The sequence below is a fragment of the Puma concolor genome, chromosome A3, assembly GCF_028749965.1.
Source record: "Puma concolor isolate L17-30 chromosome A3, mPumCon1.1.hap2, whole genome shotgun sequence".
Lineage (NCBI taxonomy): Eukaryota > Metazoa > Chordata > Mammalia > Carnivora > Felidae > Puma > Puma concolor.
In genome coordinates, this window is record NC_141669.1 from 96496893 (window position 1) to 96519104 (window position 22212).

Below are 22212 nucleotides of genomic sequence, written 5' to 3' on the forward strand. Positions count from 1 at the left end.
CTAAGAACCCCCAATGTGCCCGAAACCCTCAGGCCTGCAACAAAGTGCGGCTCTACTGTATGCAGCCTCCTCTGCTCAATTAGGAAAACCCAAAGGATTCGAGATCTTCCAGAAGAAAGGCGCCTCTTAGGGCCCAGGGGACCGGGTCTTGCCCTGTGTTTCTTGGCAACAAATCACAGGCTTTAAAGCAGAATTCTGCAAACGCTGCCGTCCCCCGACCATGCAGGGGCGCCCGGTGCCGGGTGGGCGGACGCTGTGCGGGTGGAAGCCCAGGCCAAGGGTGGAGGCCGAGCCCAGAAGGGGGAGGAGAGGCCTGAGGGTGAGAAAGTGGCCCCGTCCCTTCCCGGCAGGAACCCCGGGCTCCTCCTCCTCCCGCAGCGCAGCCATCAATCAGCGCGACAGCCCAGCGCACCGCGGCCAGACTCACGGACCCTCCCACGGGGTCTTGTGCCCCCGGAGGAGGAAGCCTCGGAAGGGAGCGTCTGCCCGTGCACGGAATGCGCGCACAGACTGGAGCTGCGCTGGGCACCCGGGCTGTGCGACCCCCAGTCCCGCCCGCGCTCCCAGGCACCAGGCGCACTTGACACCCCGTAGGCGGCCCGGAAGGTAGAACTCAACAAAGGTGCCCTCCCCGCCCCCTCCTTCCGCGAGCACTCACACACACGGCACCTGGAGCCACCGCGCCCGCACCCTCCGGCTGTCCCTCACCCCACCCCCGCAGAGGTCGGCTAAGGATACACCAAGACACCAACTGGACCTGCAGTCGCCTCAGGGCCTCAGAAGGTCACCCTACGCGGGTCCCGGCGTCCCACTCCCTAGCACCTCCTCCCCCACCCGTTCCCACAACCCCTCGAGGACACTCGCTCGCTCTCTCTACCCCCAGGTCCCCTGCGGAGGGGAAGACAGTGCGAGCAGCAGCACCCAGGGCCTCGAACCCCGCACAGCTCCCGCCGGCACCCCGGAGCCTCCCCGGGTGCTGGGTGCGGACACCGGGGGTGGGGTCTCCGCGGCCACCGCCCCTTACCTCGCGCAGGCCCTCCCCGCAGGTCTCGGAGGCGGGGGCGAGCGGTGGCCCGCGGACTAGCGCGGGGCTGGGTTTCCCCACTGGGGCGGAGCGGGAGGTGGAGGAGGAAGAGGAGTAGGGGAGCGGAGGGGAGGGGCAGGCTTTGTGTCTGCCTCCGGCCCTCCCACGGCTCCGGCGCTAGCCATCCCCCTCCCCCAGTCACCCTCCGGCGCCCGAGGAACGGACGGGGCGGGGGTGAGATGAGGGGGCGAGGACGGCGCCTGCGCGACCCCGGGTCCGGCCGCCCCCTCCCCTCGTGCAGCGCACCCTCCGCCCCTCGGGACTTGCAGTCTAGGCGCCTGCGGGTGACCTGGAACCCTAGCTGCAACCAGGCGAGCCGAGACCGAGAAAGTTGATCTAACCCGGAGCAAATTTGGCTGGATCAGCTCCCGACGCGCCTCGGCGCCCCCGCCCTGCTCCTCTGCACTCCCCGGGGAGGACCGGAGTTCTGTTCTCGGATATTCTTCTCTGTCTCCTTTCTTTGCGCTCACTGCTGAGCAGTTCAACCGCGCGCACACCTCTCCCCCAAGCCAGCCCCGCCAGCCCCGCCAGCCGGCTGCAGACCGCGGGATCAGCCGCGCGTGCTGGGAAGCCCCTGTCGGGGAGGCACGCGTGGGCTCTGGCCCTTTGTCCTGTGCCCGGACGCGCTGCGGGGGCCCGGGTGTTTCGTTGCATCCCCTCTGGGAAGCGGGCGACCGGGGGCAGTTCCTACGTGTGCAGAGCTGCCCAGCCCCGCCCCGGCCCCAGGGAGCCAGAGTCGCGGGGAGGCGGGATGTGGTTTAGCTCAGCTCTAAGCCACCCTCGTAACGCCTGGGGATAGCGAAGAGGGCTGACGGGGAGCTGGGAGCGGCCCTGCCAGAAATCTGCAGTTGTCTTTTCTTGCGAGTCAGGCCCGTCCCTGGTGAGCGGCTGTGCTTTTCCACTTGCCTGCCAAGGAGAGCACCTTTGTGGGGAAATTGCTAACAGTGTTAGAGTTACCGAAGTAGCTGGTGTCGCAAAAGGAGCCTCAGGCACCTGTTTGGGACAGAAGCAGGAAAAGGAAACAAAGTCCTTATTTTTATTCAAGGTCTGCTTCAGACAAGTAGCCAAAGAGGAGAATAGCATTGGTGTTCGTTCTTGCGATTCCTGCTTTCTAAAGATTTGTTTCATAATCAGCTCAACTCCCAGGAAATCATTACCCACTGCACTTCTCTTAATGTTCTAAGTCACCCATTCAATAAATTATTGAGCACCTGATATGCACCAGGCATTGAGCTAATAATGTTAGCTCAGTGTTCCCAGGGGAACAAAACAGATCTCCCTGCCCTGTTGGAGCTGACATTCTGGGAAGCAGGAGCGGGAGAAAGGGTAAATTGTGAACATCAGTAAGTCACTTAACCTGGAATGTTAGAAGAAGTCAGCAATAGGGGAAAAAAAAAAGGAAAATAAGGAGGCCAAGGAGTGCTGGTGTCTGGAGTGGAGGGTAGAATTGAATAGTGGGGTGGTCAGAGTAGGCCTGGTTGGGAAGGTGGGATTTGAGCAAGGACCTGGAGGAGGTGCATTAAGGTCAAAGGCTCTGAGGTGGTAGGTGGACACCCATGAGGGTCTGAGCAGGCGGTGACAGGATCTGATCTATATTGTTGGAAGACTTAGTTTGATGTTGTATGGAGAGCCAGCTGTGCGCACAAAGTTAATTGCAAGTTAGGAGCTATTGACATACTCTAGGCTGGAGAGAAAGGTTACACAGAGCAGAGTTACAGAGTGCACACATAGAGCAGTACTTAGACTGTCATTTATTTTGAAGGTAGAACTGTCAGAAATTCCTAAGAGGTTGAATATGTTGGCAAAAGGGAGAGGTGGGCCAAGGCGCACCTGGCTTCATATCTCTCCCTCTTCAGTCCCTTCTGCCCCCAAAGGATTCAATTTTATATACAAAGCTCCCCAAGTAAATATTCTCCCCCTGTCTCTGTTTCACTCAACCTCTTGAAAAGTTTCTTCATCTCGTGTACATTACCCCATGGATGGCCCTACAGGCCCAATCTGTTTTAAAACTTGGAGCTCATTTGGCTCTGTCCTCCCTCAGGAAAACCTCTTTTACTGTAGAGATGGATTTGGAGATTATTCACTCAAAACTATCTACTGAGTAGCTACTATGTGAAGTTCTATTGTAGGCGGTGGGGCTAGAGCAGTAAACTGAACACACAAACTGCTGTGCTCTCATGGAACTCACATTCTAATGGGGAGACAGAGACAATAAACCAGACAAGGTTGATGATACCTGCCATGGTGAAAAATTAACTCAAAAAGAGAAAGAGGGTGGTGGGGAGGCTACAATTTAAAACAGGTGGTCAGGGGCACCTGAGTGGCTCAGTTGGTTAAGCATCCTAGTCTTGATCTCTGCTCAGGTCATGATCTCACGGTTCGTGGGATCGAGCCCCAGGTCTGGCTCTGCACTGACAGTGCGGAGCCTGCTTGGGATACTCTGTCTCCGTCTCTCTCTGCCTCCCCTTCCTCTCTCTCTCTCTCTCTCAAAATAAATAAATAAACATTAAAAAAAAGAAAATTTAAAAAAATAAAAGAGGTGGTCAGAGAAAACTCCAAGAAAAAAAAATTAAGACAAAAACTTTGGACCCTCTCATGGACTTATTTCACATTTGGCAGGTTTGATTTCCTACCCCAGGGTCCTTGGAGTCTGAAGTGACCACTCCAGTCAGCTGCAGAGATCACAAGTGCTCTGGGGCATTTTGGTCAGTGGAGGACCAGCTAGCCAAAAAAATGTCACTTGTAATGAAGTTATTTTCCCTCTAAAGTAAACCAAGCAGCATTGGTTCTGCAAGCATTGCCCGGAGCTGGCAACTCAGCAATTTCTGTTCTCTGTGGTAGAAGTAGAGGTGTCTTATGCACATAAAATGACTTGAAAAGAGTGAGTGTGTGGTTTTTTTGTTTGTTTGTTTGTTTGTTTGTTTTTTTTTGGTCTGGGTCTGAGCTGTAGAATAACCATCATAATAATTATGGCAATTCTTTATTCATTAGTATGCATTGGAACTGGGTGACATTACTTCGGTGCATGCCCATAGCCACCCTGGGAGTCAAGTAGAGAGCATCCCTAGATAGTTAACTAATTCCTAGTGTTAGGAATTACATAGTAGTTAGATGGTAGTTAGAACTTCCCATCTCCGTCTCCAAAGATGCAGTGCATGTAGAGGGAGGTGGGTCCTCACAGAAGAGGGCATTTGGCAGGGGTACATATTTTATTTATATTCTTACTTATATGTTTGTTTACTTAAATCTGAAAGAAAGTCAGTGATTATCCCTGGAGTGTGGGATTATTGGGACTTTAACTTTTCAAGTTGTAGGTCTGTAAACTGAATGTTTAAAATGGTATATTACGGGGCGCCTGGGTGGCGCAGTCGGTTAAGCGTCCGACTTCAGCCAGGTCACGATCTCGCGGTCCATGAGTTCGAGCCCCGCGTCAGGCTCTGGGCTGATGGCTCAGAGCCTGGAGCCTGTTTCCGATTCTGTGTCTCCCTCTCTCTCTGCCCCTCCCCCGTTCATGCTCTGTCTCTCTCTGTCCCAAAAATAAATAAACGTTGAAAAAAAAAATAAAAAATAAAATGGTATATTACTTTGTTAATCAAAATAGCATTAATATTATATATAAAATTATATACACAGTACAAGTGTAAAGGCAAACATACATAGAATTACCTAATATTTTATTTTTTCCTTTGACCTTATTATTTAGACCAATTAAAAATTTCCAAGTGTTGAGGTTTGTTTTTGTTCTTTAAATTTTTGTTATTAATTTCCAGATTTATTGCATTGTGGACAAAGAATGTAGTTTATATAATTTCTGCTCTTTGAAATTAATAGAGGCTTTGTTTGTGACCTAGTATATGATCTATTTTGAAAAATATTTCTGTATCAGAAAAGAAGGCATGTTAAACACCCCCACAACCAGTCCTATAATTAGCATATAGTAGTTGTTGAAAACTGTTTATTGGTGAACCTGAACACCAACTAACTAAATGGTAATTCATCTTTTATATTTATTCTAATTCACGAGGTCATTTATTTTTACTATCTCATTTGCCAGTCTCCTAATTTATATCCTGCTTTTTCCCTACTCCCCTTCTAGGATATAATAGACTTAGGGCAGATGTGTTAAGATCTTCCATTTCAATTGGGGTTCTGATGTTTTTCTCAGAATTTACAATTCTGGGGTGCTTTGGTAGCTCAGTCTGGTTGAGTGTCCAACTCTTGATTTCAGCTCAGGTCATGATTCCAGGGTCGTGGGATTAAGCCCTGGGTTGGGCTCTGTGCTGAGCATGGACTCTGCTTAGGATTCTCTCTCTCCCCCTGCCCCTCTCCCCTGCTTGCTCTCTCTTGCTCTCAAAAAAAAAAAAAAAAAAAGAGGAAGAAAAAGAATTTACAATTCTTTTTACATTTACAATACAATCTATTACAATTTACAATTATTTGTATTCTAGCACTTTCATGCCAGATCCACACTGTGGATCATGTAGCTGTCAGTATAATAAACCTCCTTTGCCCCATTCAATGTGCCTTGATTCATTCAGAAATTCCAATCACGACCTCTGTTTTCTTTGTGTTTGCAATCAACCAATGCATTTTTGTCTATCCTCTATTTTAGACATTTCTGCATCATTTTATTGTACGTGAATCCTTTTGGAGCAACATATGCCATAATTGAATTTTATTTTAAACCCACCTGGTAAATTTGGTTTAATTTCTGTCACCTTGTTTTATGCTTTTTGGGTTTTATAAAACCATGCCTTTGCCTAAGTTCTATGCTTTTTTTGATTAAAATAACTAAACTCTATCTCTTTATATAGTCTCCTGTATTTGAAAAGTATACTTCTTGTTTTAACCATAGTGGTTCATTCTCTAATTATTCAACACATGAATCTTAGTTATTTACTGGGTGTCAGGCACTCTTCTAAACACTGTGACTATATGATAAGACAGATAAAATCTTTCTCTCGGGGCGCCTGGGTGGCGCAGTCGGTTGGGTGTCCGACTTCAGCCAGGTCACGATCTCGCGGTCCGTGAGTTCGAGCCCCGCGTCGGGCTCTGGGCTGATGGCTCGGAGCCTGGAGCCTGTTTCCGATTCTGTGTCTCCCTCTCTCTCTGCCCCTCCCCCGTTCATGCTCTGTCTCTCTCTGTCCCAAAAATAAAAAAAAAAAAAAAAAAAAAATCTTTCTCTCAAGGTGCTTGCCATCTAATGGAGGGGGACAAACAATAAACATACGAACACATAAAAATGAAGATATACAGGGCATGATACGTGCCATAAAAACATGCCAAAGTAATGTGAGAGTTGCTCAAGGACTTACATTGTTTGGGTGATCAGAGAAGACCTCCCTGACAAGGCTACATGTCAGCTGAGACTAATGACAAAAGAGGGACGAGTCAGGTGAATTTCTGGGAAGGAATGTTCCAGTCTAAGTAAGAAGGAACAGCCAGAACCAAGGTGCTAAGGTGAGCTTCAAGGAGCAGGGAGGAGGCTATCAGGCTGGAGTTAGGGGCTTAGGGACAGTTGGAGAGGGTCTCAGATGGAAATGGCTCAATCTGGTTTCCATTTGTAAGTGACCAGAAAGGCATCCATGCGAGAAAAGGATGGAAGAGGGGAGACAGCAACGAATGGGAGGAGACTACCAAGGTAGCTTTGCAGTCACTGGGTGAGGGGCTGTGAACAATGTGGAGATGGTGATTAGACAGGGACTGAGACAGAGGTAAGCAGGTGGACTCCAGGTATGCTGTTGAAAAGGCTGAGATCATGTCATTTTAGGGGCATCTGGGTGGCTCAGCTGGTTAAGCATCTGATTCCTGATTTTGGCTCAGGTCATGATCTCACGGTTTCTAGATTGAGCCCCATGTCGGGCTCCACACTGAATGTATAGCCTGCTTGGGATTCTCTCTCTCCACCCCTCCCCTGTTTGCACACCCTCTCTCTCTCAAAATGAATAAATAATCTTAGAAAAAGAGAACACATCACTCCAAAATAATCCATTTGACATACTAATTGGAGCTAAAGGCACTTGAAAGACAAAGGAGCAAGAAGGATGCTCTGACCTCCCCCTTTTTTCCTGAAAGCAGGACAATGCAGAATTCCCATGTGAAAGCCGCCCTCCAGGGACCAGGAGGAAAAACACACTGTCATCATCAGAGATGGGGAGTTGAGGCCAAGAAGAATCTGTACAGACCACCTCGTGAAAACAGCCTTCTCTTCCTTTTCAACTCCCCCTATTTCACAATCACTGCTGTTTGTTCAACCTAAATGCATATGAACATTTAGACCTAACTACTTTGGGGGGCATCATTTTCCTGTGAATGCTTTTTTGTAAGTGTAAAATAGAATGTGTATGCCTTTTTCTTGTTGATCTGTCTGATGTTGACTTAATTCTTTGGCCCAGCCAGAGATTCTAACAGGATAGAGGATAAGTTTGCCTCCCCTATGCTATGAAGGTAGGGCCTACTGGGTATGCTCTGCTACATATCCCTCCTGTATTACATTTGGATACAATTAGGTTACATTTTCTTTTTTTTTTTCAATATATGAAATTTATTGTCAAATTGGTTTCCATACAACACCCAGTGCTCATCCCAAAAGGTGCCCTCCTCAATACCCATCACCCACCGTCCCCTCCCTCCCACCCCCCATCAACCCTCAGTTTGTTCTCAGTTTTTAACAGTCTCTTATGCTTTGGCTCTCTCCCACTCTAACCTCTTTTTTTTTTCCTTCCCCTCCTCCATGGGTTTCTGTTAAGTTTCTCAGGATCCACATAAGAGTGAAACCATATGGTATCTGTCTTTCTCTGTATGGCTTATTTCACTTAGCATCACACTCTCCAGTTCCATCCACGTTGCTACAAAGGGCCATATTTCGTTCTTTCTCATTGCCATGTAGTACTCCATTGTGTATATAAACCACAATTTCTTTATCCATTCATCAGTTGATGGACATTTAGGCTCTTTCCATAATTTGGCTATTGTTGAGAGTGCTGCTATAAACATTGGGGTACAAGTGCCCCTATGCATCAGTACTCCTATATCCCTTGGGTAAATTCCTAGCAGTGCTATTGTTGGGTCATAGGGTAGGTCTATTTTTAATTTTCTGAGGAACCTCCACACTGCTTTCCAGAGTGGCTGCACCAATTTGCATTCCCACCAACAGTGCAAGAGGGTTCCCATTTCTCCACATCCTCTCCAGCATCTATAGTCTCCTGATTTGTTCATTTTGGCCACTCTGACTGGCGTGAGGTGATATCTGAGTGTGGTTTTGATTTGTATTTCAATTAGGTTACATTTTCGTTGTTCCTCCACTGCCACCAACCTATGCCAAGCCACCATCATCACTATGCTAGGCAGGAAGCTTTCTGCCTGGAATCTGGCATCCACTCCTGCCCCCTACTGGTTATCCTACACATAGCAGGTAGAATGGTGTATTTAGAAGGGAAATTGGATCCTATCACTCTCCTGCTCACTCTTCTTGCTACCCACTATTCTTAGAAGAAATCCAAAAATCTTTCCCATGGCTTGCAGTGTCCTCCCACTTTGACCCCAGCCCTCTTTAACCCCATCTCCTGCCAGTTAACTTCCAGCTTTCCCTTTGTTCCCTGAACACACTGAACCTGATCCAGCGCCAGAACCTCTGCCCTAGCTGTTTTCTCTCTGGTCCTTTGCATATCTGCACCTCTAGTACAGAACACCCTTTTGGAGACTTTATATGTCTGAAGATATTTTTATTATGTCCTCACAGTTCAGCAACAGTCTGGCTAGTTATAAAGTTCTAGGTTCACAGTTCTATTTATTAACACCTCAAAAATATAATTCCATTGAGCTTAAGATTGGTGTTGAGAAGTCTGAGGTCAATTTAAGTCTTCCTCCGTTGCGAGCAAGAAGCAAGGAAGCAAAGGCAATCTGCTTTGGTAATCTGGAAGCTTAAAAATCATAGTTTTGCCTTCAGTGTTTCTAATTCTACTATAACGGAGGGATCCAAGAATTTTTTCTTGTCTACAGTATTCTTGGTGCCCTTTATATCTGCAGACTATCATCTTTTTTTAATTCTAGGGAATTCAAGGACATTATTTAAAGTCTTTCCTCCTCTCCTTGTGGCTCTCCTATGACCTGGCTCTGCGTGTTGATTTCTGTCTTCCGTTCCTTTTAACTTCCTCATCTTCCTCAGCTGCCTTCTCAGAGAGGTCCTGGATCACCTCTTCCTACACATTGGTTCTTGGGCTATATCTGTCTGTTCTTTAACCCACCTATCATTTTCTATATTAAAATAGTCTCTCACATCTAATATCCCCACTTGTTTCCTTTTCGTGTGATCCTTGATTCTTTTTTCATATGGCTAATTTCTTCCCCCACGTTCTTAATATGTTTATCATGATTATTTAAAATTTTTGGCATGACCATTTCAGTAATTCTGCTTCAGGTGGTATATGTTGTTATACTTTTGCCCTTTTGTGGCAGTTGTACTCCTCAGGCACACAATATTTTGGCCTGAGAGCCCATGACATTCTGAGGGTACTGACTATTCTAACTGTTCTGTGTATTGGAGAAAGGTCAAAGGTTAGCTCCAGGCTTTATTGCTTCTCAGGAGTTTAAGGATATGTGTACTGTTTTTCTCTTACCACATAACAAAAGACCACAAATATGCTAGCTTCAAACAGCATCCATTTATCATCATGCAGTTTCCATGGGTCAAGAGTCTGGGTACAGCTTGGCTGGGTTCTGTCCCCTAGGGTCTCACAAGGCTACAATTCAGGGATCGGCCAGGGCTGTGGCCTCAGCTGAGACCTTTGAACTCTTATCCGAGTTCACTTCTAAGCTCCTGTGGTTGTTGGCAGAATTCACTTCCTTGCAGCTGCGTGACTGGGCTCTCAGTTCTGCGGAAATAAATTAAGACCAACCAAATGAGAATAAAAGTAGAGGCCATCCATTCAGAGCTTGCTAAAGAAAGGGAGTTGGCCACTATTATTTGTGTTCACTGGAGACCCAGATGCAGGTAGAGGAGTTGGAAAGATTTGTAGTGGGAAAAGGGAAGGGGCTTCAGGTCAGGTGTGCCCTGTTTGTAGTCTGTTGGCCTGGGGAAGCTGGAGGTGAGCTAACTAGCAGCCAGCGTCCTATGTGACTGGTCAGGAGTGCATATTTGGCAATCTCTGGTCCCAAGGTGGAAACCGGAACAAAATTAGGAAGCTGCCAGTTATGAATCAAGTTCTGGTCATTTCGGACCAATCATTACAGGAGTTATTGGATTCCTGGACCAGTTGCTAGAGATGGTAATCTGACTTCTTACAAGTCTGCCCTATAAATAGTGGTTGGCTTCCTGGGCTGGTTACTGTAAATTCTGAGTTGGTTTCCTGGACCAGATGCTGTAGGCTGTGGGCCACAGTTTTATTTCTACACTCAGTCTGGTCATTGTCCATTTCTGTGTGTGTGTGTGTGTGTGTGTGTGTGTGTGTGTTGCCATCGCCCATTTGTATATTCAGTCTTCCTGGAGACTGTCTGCAGCTCCCTGGCACGTGGCCCTCTCCACAGACAATTCACAACATGGCACTTTGTGTCTTCAGGGTCAGCAGAGAGTGTCCCTCAATCTAATGCACTGTGGTAAGATATAGATGATATAGATGATATAGATGATATAGATAGATATAGATATAGATATAGATATAGATATAGATATAGATATATGTCACAGAAATGAGAACCTGTCATATTCTATTGGCTAGAAGCAAATCACAGGTCCTGCCCAAACTGAAAAGGAGAAGATTATAGGACACAACTCCAGTATGGAGATCATGGGGCATTTTGCATCCCCCATGGAGTCTTCCTACCACGGTAGGAAAGGATGAGCCCTGTGAACAGCTCCCCAGGCCCTGAAAAACAGCTGCTGGTCTCTACTGTCTACTGGCTTCCTCCCTGCTCAGGGTTTCACCTTTAAACCAGTAGGAGAAGCAACACTGGGAGAAAGCCATTTTCCCTTTGCTATGCTTCATGGCCCTGGAGTCTAGAAGAAATGCTCTAGGACCATTGGTCCCTGTGTTCCTCTTTACACTAACTCCTCACCTTAGCAGGCCTTTGTGCTGCCCTGTTAATCTCTAAAACCTGTATCCAGGCTTTGTGGCTGATTTCTGTAAGGGGCTTCCACTGCTTCCTCTGTGGGCGGCACCCTTTAGCTCCGGCCCCTGCTACATCTCTCACCTAATCCTCTTTTGGCATTAATGCTGTGTTACATGCCCAGGCAAGTGGGTGTCAGCCCTGGCTGTACATTACAATCACCGGAGAGTTTTATACAATCCTAATGCTCTGATCTCACCCCCTACCTATTAAATTAGGGTCTCTAGAGTGGAATGAGCCATGAGCAGCTTTTTAGCTACCAGGTGATTCTAATATGTAGCCCAGGTTCTAGAAGGGTCACTGTTCTAAAATCGGCAGCCTTTAACTCAGTTCTTAGCCTTGCTGCACAGTGGAATCACTGGGAAGATTTTTTAAAAAAACAAACACTGATGCTCAGGCCCCCATCTCGAGAGATCTGATGTAATTAATGTGCAGTGTGGCCAGGGCTTTGGGACTTTTAAAAGCTTCCCAGGTGATGCCAGCACACAGCTGAGGATGAGGGCCACTGATTCTATGTCCAGATATCAAGCTGCTTGCAGGGAAAGGGGCTAGTTCCTCCCCTCCTCCTGGTAAGGAAAGGGGCAGGTGCCCAGTTTCAGTGTAATTAATAAAAGGTGATGACCAGAGCAAAAGGATCTGTATTGCTTTTGTTCCAAAAGTTGAAAATAATCAAGAATGTGAATCCAAAGATCGACCAGATTCCTTGCTTTTAGGAACGTTTTCCAAACGAACAGTTGAAATTTCCCTTTGCTACCACATTTTGCATGTGTTTTGATTTTATAAGCAGTATGAAGAGGCCAGTCTTCAAATCCTCTGTCTGGTAAGTCAGTTTGAGTCTCTAAAGCAGTTCCCAATTGTACAGTGAGATCACTGTAGACTGGTGTTGCCAAAGGAGACAGCCCAGAAAAGTTGAAACGTGAGCTGGAGGCTGAGCGGAGACTCAGCTAGGCTGGAGCAGAGAGAGGGACACAAGGCCAAAGGTGTGGAGCAGGAATGGTGCGCACGGCATCTGGAGCAACAGACGACATAACTCAGCAGATGTAGGAGAGGAGGGGTTGCACAGAGGACAAACCTTTGCTGACTACCTCTGGGTTAGAACTTTTTCCTCCATCATCTCTATCAGATACATTTTTACTTTTCCTTGTGCATTCTGCTCTGTATTCATAATTCAGTCTTCCACACCTTGTTTACAGGTTGATTCTAAAGTCTGAACAACAATCAACCACATTAACATCACTATAACCAGGGTTTACTCTGCAGCCTCATAATGGGCTAAGATTTACTTTCCTTCTCCATGAACCAAACGTCACCTATGACATTTAAAGGAAGATGTTTCTAGCATCAAAGTCAAATGAATCTTCTTCTTGCCCCCCTTCCATTCCTGAAAATAATGATTATGCTATATTTCAGCTGACTTCATATTTGGACCTTTATTTCCTTACATGGTTCTTTCCCTCCCAAGGTTTCTAATTTTCCCTCCCTCCCTCCTTCCTTCCTCCCTCCCTTCTTCCTTCCCTCCCTTTCCTTTTTATTTTTTATTGTTTGTGTTGTCAACAGAGCACATTTACCATCACAGATCTTCAGAAATATCCAGACTTTCAATTACACCAACTGCTCCAGGGAATCCACTTTCTCTGTGAAAACATGCTTTCAGAGACTTCCACAGTTCTGCTCTGGTCTGAGCTGGTTATTTTCTAGATCTGTTGGGAACTACAGTTCCAAGTCTCTTTCTCTCTGTACTTCTCCAGTAGGTCCACTGTTTTCTAGATCTCAGGTCCTTCTTTGTTTTTTTGCCCTCATTTTATCTCAGGAAGGGTTCCGGAAGGCTAACTTTCAGAATCTGTGTATGTCTGAAGACATATTTATTTTTCCCTAGTGATTAATTGATATTTTGATTAACAGTGACAATTTGGGCTCAAAATAGTTTCTCCTCTTCAAATGAAGGCATTTGTTCATTGTGTTCTACCATCTGGCATTGTTGAAAAGAGATCTAACCAATGCCATTAGTCTGAGTCTCCTTCTCCTAAAAATTGATCTGGTTTTCTTTTCCTCTGCAAAATTTTCTTTATCTTCCAATTTGTAAAATTATGGGAATATGTCTGGGGCTGGATCTTTCATTCATTGCTTTGTTTTATCCATCATTATCCCTAATCTGCTTTTGTCTTCATTAAATTTATCATTGGCTCAAATTTTCTGATGAAGGTCATACAGATCCTCTTTGTTGTCATGGATTTAATTCCTTTTGCACCCCTTTACTTTCCTTTTAGGGGGATGTGGGGAGGGGAGGGACATAAATGTGCATGATTTAGTCTGCCATGTGGGACTCTACTTTCAGAAATGTTATTTGGATATTATAGGAAAGGAGGACCCTGGAATACAGAAGGTCTTGGGGGTCCTTGACTTACATCATGGGGAAACTGGCTTTCATAGTGGTCATTGGTGGCCTGAAGAAGTAACATCAGGTGTCTTTCATGTATTCTGCTCTTAAGCAAGCTATGACACCACTTTTCTAGTGAATAGAAATTATTGGAAATATTTCAAAATCTTCTGGACTGTTTCCATCAGCCCATGTTTATTCGAAGTATTAAGTGAAGGATGGAAATAGTGATTGGACAAGTCTATATGTTGTGCTGTGCTCACCACAAGGGCAGACCACCTGTCACCATACAATGCTATTATAATACCATTGACTATATTCCCTGTGCTGTGCCTTTCATCCCTGTGCTTATTCATTCCATAATGGAAGCCTGTACCTCTCACTGGCCTTTGCCCATTTTGCCCATCCCTGCATCCCCTCCCCTCTGGTAACATCAGCTTGTTCTCTGTATTTATGGGTGTGCTTCTGCTTTTGTTTGTTTGTTTAGTTGCTATATGAGCTCTAAGTGTCCAGCACTTCTGGAATGATGCTGGTCAGTGGACACATCTGACAATTCTTATATTCCAGTGTGCTTTGTCTTTGGCACATAAAATGCACTCTGAACCTAAAGATGATGTTACTTATCTGAATGAAGAATCAATCCAGGATGGTTCTGACTGGGCATCATGTAAGTGTAAGCCTTCTGAAGGCAAGGTGTAAATGCCTTGCTCCCTGGTAAGTCCAGACTGTGATCAGGAGGAATCAAAGGTTCCCTATGATATAGGATGATGACACCCGAAAGTAGAAGGAACTCTGCATATTCTCTTCAACAAAGTGGGAAGAGTCCAGAGTCCTTTGCTCAACATGATATGAGATGAAAAGAAATATCTATGAGGAGATAGAGGCCCATGGACCTAAGACAGATCCATGGGATTATCACACCTCCCAGATGGCAGCCCAGACCTGCCTGAATCAATGGAAAAAAAAAAGCAGAGACAAAGAGCACATCTCAGCAGATGCCAGAGTGAATAAAAATGCCACCCTGGGCTGGATGTCTCCAGAACATAACCCCAAGGCTGCTGATTGGGGCAGTGATGGCAGAGCCTGGGATTGACTACTGCTTAATTTCCCTCACTGGTCTCCCATGAGGACAGGTCTGGCATGCTAGTGTCTCAGAGAATCACATATGCCAGGCTCTTCTTTTGTTGATCTCCAAAAACATGGCTAATGAAGGCAAATCATTGCTGAGGACAATGGTTCTCTCAAGGTAAAAGCCCTGTTGAGTTGATGTTTGGTGCACAGCATAGTGATAAGAGGCCATTGCACACTCCAGTAGCCACATGGTCTGTGTCTGTACTAGCCTTCTGGATGTCTGAAGGCTGGGACTGTGACCATCCCATTCATCCTGAGGTTTTGGCTACCATCCCACTCTGGTCCCAAGTTCAGCCTCTGTCCCTTCCACAGGAGCTCTGGCTGCTTATCTCTCTTGGAGGTGATGTTTCATAGGGAGAACCCTCTTCTATCTTCTGCTCACCCTCTGGCTGGAGCTCTCAGCCCACCCACGTAAGCTGCAAATGGGAGCAGAAGCTGTACAAGTCTTGGTCTCTTATATGCACCTCATCCCCATTAGACAGTATCTCCCACCCCTACCCCCAGCATTTGGTGTCTAAGTCTCATCCCATAAACCCGTGGTCAACCACTACCTCTGGCAGAATCACGGATGCATCTGTTCCTATCTTCAGGACTTGGTGGGGAGGGTTGTATATGTAGGTGCTGGGCAATGATCCTGTGGCCTTGACATCTCTACATGCCACCTGGAATGGATGTTCCATAGCAACATTGTTTCAGAGGTGGCAAAATTGGAAGAGTCCTATTTGTCCTGTTTGTACTATGGCCCCACCTGGGAAAGGACACAGAGAATTTAAACAGCTCTGTGCAATTTTCCCTCATTACCAATAATTACAACTTTTTCCTATAACTGGTCAAGATCCAATCAAAGAGACCTAGTGTGCTTACAAACTTGGTATTATTTTCATGTTGCTATCTGAATCATCATGGAATTGGCTTCCTAGGGCAGCCATAACAAATGACTACAAGCTGGGTGGCTGCAAGCAACAGTTATGTACTCTAGGGGCCAGTTATGGCTCTGGGGGCCAGAAGTCCAAAAGTAATCTGGGTTGGTTCCTTCTTGGGGGCTCAAGGGAGAATCCATTCCATGACAATCTCTCAGCTTCCTGGAGACTGTTGGTAGTCCTTGGCATTTCTTGGCTTGTGGCAACATAACTCCAGCTGTGGCTCTGTGGTCACACGGCATTCTCCCTGTGTGTCTGTGTCCAAATTTCCTTCTTATCAGGACACCAGTTATTGGATTAGGAACCACGTGAATCCAATATGGTCTCATGTTAACTTGTTAATAACTGTGAAGATTCTCTCCAAATAAGCTCACATTCATAGGTAGGACTTGAACATAGGTTTTGGGGATGGGGGTGGGTGTGTGTGTGGGGGGAGACACAGTTGAATCAATAATTGTCAAAGTAAATTGAAAGATAATTCAGATAGTAAAATGTGATGAATCTTGTTCTTAGTGTTGAGAAATTTCCTTAGGTTTACCAATAGCCACAAACTTTTCGAATACTGGAAGACTGGTTTATGAATATTTAGATTTCTAAAAAAAAATGGAAAAATACACGCTCCCACCTCTCCCAAGCTCCTAATTAATGCATCCAAGTGGAGGGAGAGTGATAAACACAATAGTCCTTTATAATAAATGGCAAAAACAAATATAGAGAAATCATATTGGCATAAAAATGAAAAATTAGTTTATCTCTTTTAAAAAGACAAACCACAGTTTGTCTCTTAGTTCGGCTTACTTTTGAGTGAAAAATTTCTTTGAGAAGATAATAATATTTGAGAATAGACTTTTACTTTCATAATTCTTTGATTTCTTTCTTTTTTAAAACTGTAGAGTCCCCCACAAATAGAAAGTAACACTAAATCACATAAGCATTTCAATTTTACACTGTTTCATGCATGTATTACACTCAGAGAGAGAACTTTTTTTAACTTTTTTAAAAATTTATTTTGAGAGAGAGAGAGGGCATGCACACATGAGCGGGGAGGGGCAGAGAGAGAGAAAATCCCAAGCAGGTTCCATGCTGTCAGCACAGAGCCCAACGCAGGGCTTGAACCCATGAACTGTGGGATCATGACCTGAGCTGAAGTCAAGAGCCAGACACTTAAACGACTGTGCCACCCGGGTGCCCCAGAGAGAGAAGAACTTTTAATTCAACCCAGTACAACATTCCTATTTCATTTCTCACTGGCCCATAGAACATGCCCAGCTGAGTGTTTCCTGCTATGCTTTCTCACCGCCTTGAATGAAATGTGGGCACTGCTGAGTAGGGAAAAAGACATGTGTGCAGGTGAGAGGAATCTAGCTAGTGTTTTAAGTTCCTTTGAATTAATACCATGTTTGGGGGAAGGACTAAGGAGCATTTTAGGAAGGGGAAAGGCAATGCTTTTAATGAAAATGCTAGGACACCAGAGGAATTTCAGGCCTGTTTAGCTGAATCACTTGTGAACAGGCATGTAAAAATGAGTGATTTCAATGGAAACCAACTGGGGTGCCATGAAATTATCCAGCACTTGGAAATAAGGCCAAGAGAGGGTTAGGGTTAAGGCTAGCTTGTCCTTTCAATGCCATACATACTGCAACATTGTTCAACACATCCACTCAGGAATTCATCATGGAGTAATAATTAAGGGAATGCACCTCTGTTCAACTATTATTGATTAAGGGCTCAGAATGTTAACTTGTGGGTCTTATTTGAGAGAGGTAAATAACTTCCCTCAGACAAAAAAGATCACCATAGGTTATGGTCTGGTTGCCCTGGCGCTCGTGAGCCAGTCTTGTATCTAGCACTTTGGGTATAGCTACAAGTCCCCAGATCTACTCCCACACTTAGGACCAGCTTTACCCTCTTACTGGGTCCTCTGTTATTGAGTTAATACTTCTTCAACCTATACTTATTCCCTTATTTTATTTTTTCAGGAGAGTAATTTTGAAAAGCTTTTGGAATAGATACTTTGACACATGTTTGGACTTTTTACCTGTACCCTCGTTTTTGGCGGCGGAATATAAGAAGTTATTTGTCAAATTGCCAGTGGTGAGTTTTCTCATGCAAGGACATTGTAGGTCCTGGGAGGAGGCCATGGATCAAATCTCCTCAAATGCTTTGCTCTTGTATGTGGGCAGAATCACATCAAATGCCAGAATAAAATACCTCATTTGTTTTCATCTTGTGCTTATTTGCAAATGAAATTCTGTAATGATAGCTTTTAAAAAATAGCTTTTGTATAAAGAGGGGAGGAGGTAAGATGAATGTTAATATCAAATAATTGAATCTGATTTCTAGGGCACTTGGGATGGTCTGAAGAGCTGTGAGAGAGGCATTTAAAACCAATTCCCAGGTGTTTAGTTTCATATTTGGATTGGGGATAGTGAGGAGACGAGTATGGGACAGGAGGTCCCACAGGCAAGGAAAATTCAACCCTAAGGAAAGTTTAGGGGCTGTTGGTGCTAAATATCCAGATTTTGGCCTGCATAAATGCAAGTAAATGACTCTCATGAGCTGCAGAAGGACAAATTTTATTCTCGTTTACACCATGAGGACTACAGGCCACCGCCAACACAACAGATGACTGTTGGTGCTCCCCTGGGTGAAGCAATCATCCCAACCTCCCGTGCCCTGTGGGCTGAGTCATCTGAGACTCCACTTCCTGGCTGTGCTGGCTCCTGGCTTCGAACCTTACCGCTATCCAGCTGGGGCCCAATTTTCATTTCAAAAATTACAGCCTAAATGTCCTTCCGGTGGGACCTGTCCCCACACTTATTACAGAAAATTGCTGTTACATAAACCACTCTCCTCCTTGTTCTATTTTCTGCCCCTTTTTGCTAAATGCAATGACTTTGTTAGTTGAGTTTTTTTTTTTTTTCAATAGCTTCAAAGGAGAAATCTCTCCTCTTGCTAGTGAAGCAAATCTTGTGGGACTTCAGAAGGTAAAAAGTAGAATCAGTACCCAATTTCATTAGAGGAAGAAGACAGGCCTGTTTAGTCAATCAGTACAATGCAGGAATTTCCAATATTAACAAGATATCTGGCAGCACATTCACTGTGAGTCCCATACCTAAAGAGTAGGGCGAATTTTTTTAATGTTTATTTATTTTTGAGAGGCAGAGAGTGAGCAAGCAGGGAAGGGACAGAGAGAGAGGGAGACACAGAATCTGAAGCAGACTCCAGGTTCTGAGCTGTCATCCAAGAGCGGGGCTTGAACCCACGAACCATGAGATCATGACCTGAGTGGAAGTCAGATGCTCAAACAACTCAGCCACCCAGGTGCCCCAAAAGAGTAGGGTGAATTTAAAGATGACGTGAGATACCCCGAGTTAGATCTTGGCCTTCCCATTGAATTCTCTGTAGTACTCCTTTACCTTTACTCACCTTCTGCCCCTCACAGCTTACTGGAACTAAAACATAACTCTTGTCCTCCAAATTTACCAATTCATCCCCAACTGCAAATGTTTTGTTCTCTGTGTAATCTGTGCTTATCCCCAGTTGGCGATTCTTTTTTTCAATATATATATAGAGAGAGGGGCGGGGAAGGGCAGAGAGCTAGGAGGAGAGAGAGAATCCCAAGCAGGCTCCCTGCTGATGTGGGGCTTGAACTCACAAACAATGAGATCATGGTCTGAGCTGAAATCAAGAGTTGGAGGCTTAACGGACTGAGCTGCCCAGGTGCCCCTCCCAGTTGACAATTCTTATCGCATACACTGATACCAGTGACAATATAGAGGGTATTTGTGCAAATGGCTATGAGTCTTCTGGAGGGCAGAGCAGATGTCTACGTGCAGAGCATCTCAAACTCGTACTTACACTTCTCAATGTTTGTACAAATCACCTGGGATCTGTTTAAACGCAGGTTCTGATTCAGAAGGTCTGGGTGGGGCCTGAGATCCTACATCTCTAATCAGCCACCAATGCTGCTGCTCCTGCTGGCCCAGCAACCAGGCTTTGAGAATGGCTGCTCTAAGGCATACCTCCTGTTTCAGGACAGCGGGACTCACGACCAAGGGCAAAGACGAAGAGGCACCTTCTCTATTATATGGAAGAAATCATGATCTTTGTCTGCCAAGTTGGCCCCTTAATAATTTCATACCTGCTCTGACCTATACTGCAACCACTAATTATATGTGGCTCTTACAACGCAAATTAATCAAACATTTTATTCCTGGTTGCACAAGCCACCTTTCAAGTGCTCAACAGCTACATGAGTCCAACAGCTACCCTATTGGATGGCAAAGATGTAGGCCATTTCTATCCCTACAGAAAAGTTCTATCTGACAATGCTATTCCATAAGAAATCTAAAAAACTCTTTCTAGTCAAAGATGCTAGTTCAAGGTCCACCGACACTTTGAGTAGCAAAAACCTACGGAATACATAGCATTACTTTTTGGATATGCACAGTGTCACAAATCGTCTGATTATACTTCCGTGGACCCTGGTTCTGAACCATGGACACATGTAGAAACACCTGACAGTCCAAAACATGTAACCAGATAACCCCAATCAGAATTATGGGAGATGGGGGTCGGCTAGGTATGGTAGTCTTAAATGCACCCCAGGGGATACTAACGTGGGACCACGGTGAGGAGTCTCTCTCTGCCTTAGGCTGGAGTTTGATGCCATTACCTGCACTGACACACACAGTGAGGAGGGTTAGGAAAAATGCACAACTCTCCACACAGGGAGGGTTAGGGTGTAGGGGCTGCCTCTGAACAGCCAGCAGATTCTTTGGTTCCGTCTACTCACAGATTTTTATCAGTGCCACCATTTCAGGTGACGTCTCCAACAATCAAGACTAAAGCTTTAAAAATTACTATTATTTTAAAATTCTAATAGGGACTAAGAAGCCTGGGCATTTGGCCAGTGGAATTAAGACAGTCAGAGACTGTGAGAACAAGCCCCAAGTGAAATGTACTTGGGGCGCTTTCTGTTTGCTATTATTGTGAAACCACTTCTCTTACAGAGCAGAAGCAGGATGCGGCCCAATGTCTGTACAACCTGGACCTAAAGCTGAAGACCTCGGCTCCAAAAAACACCAATAAGCTGTCCGAGTTGCCTGCCAATATCGACCAATCAGGACGAGACCCTTCCAACCAATCAGAACAAAGCACTTTGCCCCTTTCCCTTACTAGCACGTGTTCCCAACCTGGGAACCTGAGTGGGAATTTTCTGTTTATACGCAGGGTGCCAGCTTTGTCTGGAGAGACCAGCCTCTCTTAGCGCTGGCTCCTTTCACCTTTCAGAGATGAGATGCAGCCCCAATAAAGCCTTTGACTTTGGGGTTCGGTCTTGTTTCTGTCATTATCAGGTCCAAGAACTGGACTCCAGTAGCAGAGTTCTCATGCAAGAAGGGATGTTTTGCAGCCATTGAGGGTAGATTGAGCATCCTTTTGACATTTCTTTGCTTCCACGGGCCCCAAACTGACACCTGCCTCGTTTACAGAAGTAGAGTGGGGGAAGTATAGTTTGTTTATGTTAACACATTTCTTACACCCATCAGTATCCCTTTAAAATACTCTCGTGTATCCGTTGCCCCATTAACATGCCTCTCACTGGGACACAGATGGTGCTGGGCTTGGGAGGCCCATGAAAATGGCGAAAACAGTCACAGTTAACCAGTTTCATCTGTAGTTGGATTTTTCTCTCCAACTGGTGTCTACCTGGATGTCAGGGATAAATTAGGGTTACTTGTAAGGTTTTCGATTCTCTATGCTAGATGCGTGAATTAAGAAAATACATGTTGTCAAGATTTGAGAGAAAAGTGTCCTGGTTTCTGTGTTACGTTCACATGACAACATTCAGATAAATGGACAGGGAGTGTGGAAAGAACTGTATAGGAACAGCACCAATTATGACAGAGAGAGAGAGAGAGTTAGGCCTTTCAAATGAACTGTCATTTGTCCTGCAACAATGACACAATGAGCTGAGTCTCACAACCATGTACCCCAACACATCTCTGGAGGATCCACTCATTTAATATTTTGTCTGCAACCCCTTAAGTCCATTCCTTGGGCAGTTGGCCATCTGCTACCACAGGAATGATCTTTTATCGGTTGAAAATACCCTGGGGACTGGACCTATTCGTACCTGTGTAACCCAGGCTTATCAATTCAAAAATAAGGCCCAAGACATGTTGAGAGCCCCTGGTCATGTGTGCTTTCCACATATGACCTCAGCAGACTATGTGAGGCTAGTCTTCTGAGTTGCAAATCTCCCTCAGCCATTTATACTCTGTCAAGCTGGGCCATCACAAACACATTTTATGGCCCACCTCCAAAAAAATGTCCAGAGATCTCCTTAGTAAGCTGCTGATATAATATTTACTAATAGATTGTACAAATATATATATATATATATATATATATATATATATATATATATATTACCATATATGACCAAGGTTTTCTCTGGGGGAAAACTGCCAAAATTCAGTAAGTATTGAACCAAGCACTATTTTCCCCAACGGAAAGCATGCCGGGGGTGCAGAGATAGCTATTTCCCCAGTCTCAACCCCTCCCAGCCCTAATAAGCATGTGTGGCATTA

The 22212-nt window shown here is 45.3% G+C and overlaps 1 protein-coding gene and 1 long non-coding RNA gene across 5 annotated transcripts in view; one reads left to right on the top strand and one right to left on the bottom strand.

Moving 5' to 3' along the window:
- Positions 1–1147, bottom strand: part of RIN2 (Ras and Rab interactor 2) — a 225342-nt gene extending 224195 nt beyond the window's left edge. For all 3 annotated transcript variants that reach the window (XM_086701579.1, XM_086701583.1, XM_086701580.1), the window contains exon 1: positions 1025–1147. The gene's annotated coding sequence lies outside the window, so the exon portion shown is untranslated. The remainder of the gene's footprint in view (positions 1–1024) is intronic.
- Positions 301–20948, top strand: LOC147582614 (uncharacterized). Of its 2 annotated transcripts, none has more exons than XR_015249333.1 (2): positions 301–1964; positions 20632–20948. It is a non-coding gene; the product is annotated as an uncharacterized LOC147582614 (long non-coding RNA). The 2 variants fall into 2 exon arrangements; XR_015249334.1 differs by lacking the exon at positions 20632–20948 and adding an exon at positions 7160–7444.
- Positions 20949–22212: the final 1264 nt, after the last annotated feature.